The 846-nt window shown below is 44.2% G+C and overlaps 1 pseudogene; it reads right to left on the reverse strand.

Moving 5' to 3' along the window:
• Window positions 1-423: 423 nt before the first annotated feature.
• On the reverse strand, window positions 424-545 carry LOC138415537 (small nucleolar RNA SNORA70; annotated as a pseudogene).
• Between the last annotated feature and the right edge of the window lie 301 nt (window positions 546-846).

Genomic DNA, 846 nt, shown 5'->3' on the forward strand with positions numbered 1-846 from the left:
TTTTTGAACAGGAAGTTGGGTCTATTGGTGGGTGTGAGCAAGGAGGGAGCATTGCCAAAGTCCTTAAGAGTGCAGGGCTCACCATTCATCTATGGGATCATGACTAGGGATGTATTTGACCCCATAGGCATCCAGGATGAGCCACAGTTCAAGCTGCCATAGGTTCAGATTCATCTGCACTGAACTTGGTAAAGCCCCACTTCTTGGAGACATGGGTCTTCTGGCGACCAGGGCACTTGAACCAGGCGCTGTGTAGAACCTCAATCATGCTTCTGGTCCTGCAGCTTGAGGTGACAGACGTGGTGACTTGGAAAAGGTGGACCCTGGTCACTGTGCCCTGGAGCTTTCTGAAGACACCTGAATACCTGTCTAGAGCATTGCCTGGTGACAACATGAAGTCGGACATAACTGTTCACTGGAAAGCATGGTCTCTAGGGTCTCTCAGGGCAGTCTATGCAAGCAACAGGTTGCATATACTATTGAGGAGGCTGTTGTTTGCAGCCATTGCATATCATCATTTTCTTAATTATGTTTTTGATGAGCAGGAGTTATACATTTTTATGAAATCTACATTATCATATTTTCTTTTGATTATTATTACTTTTTGCCTCCTTCCTAAGAAAACTTTGCCTGTCTCCAGGCGATGAAGATATTATATGTTTTCTTTTGGAAATTTTATAGTTTTAGTTTTTGAGATTAGATCTATGAAAGTCAAAGTATTAGTTGCTAAGTCATATCTGACTCTTTGCGACCCCATGGACTGTAGCCCGCCAGGCTTCTCCGTCCATGGGATTCTCCAGGCAAGAATACTGGAGGTGGTTGCCATTCCCTTCTCTAAGGAATCTT

Source organism: Ovis canadensis, chromosome 11, assembly GCF_042477335.2.
Source record: "Ovis canadensis isolate MfBH-ARS-UI-01 breed Bighorn chromosome 11, ARS-UI_OviCan_v2, whole genome shotgun sequence".
In the NCBI taxonomy this organism is placed as follows: domain Eukaryota; kingdom Metazoa; phylum Chordata; class Mammalia; order Artiodactyla; family Bovidae; genus Ovis; species Ovis canadensis.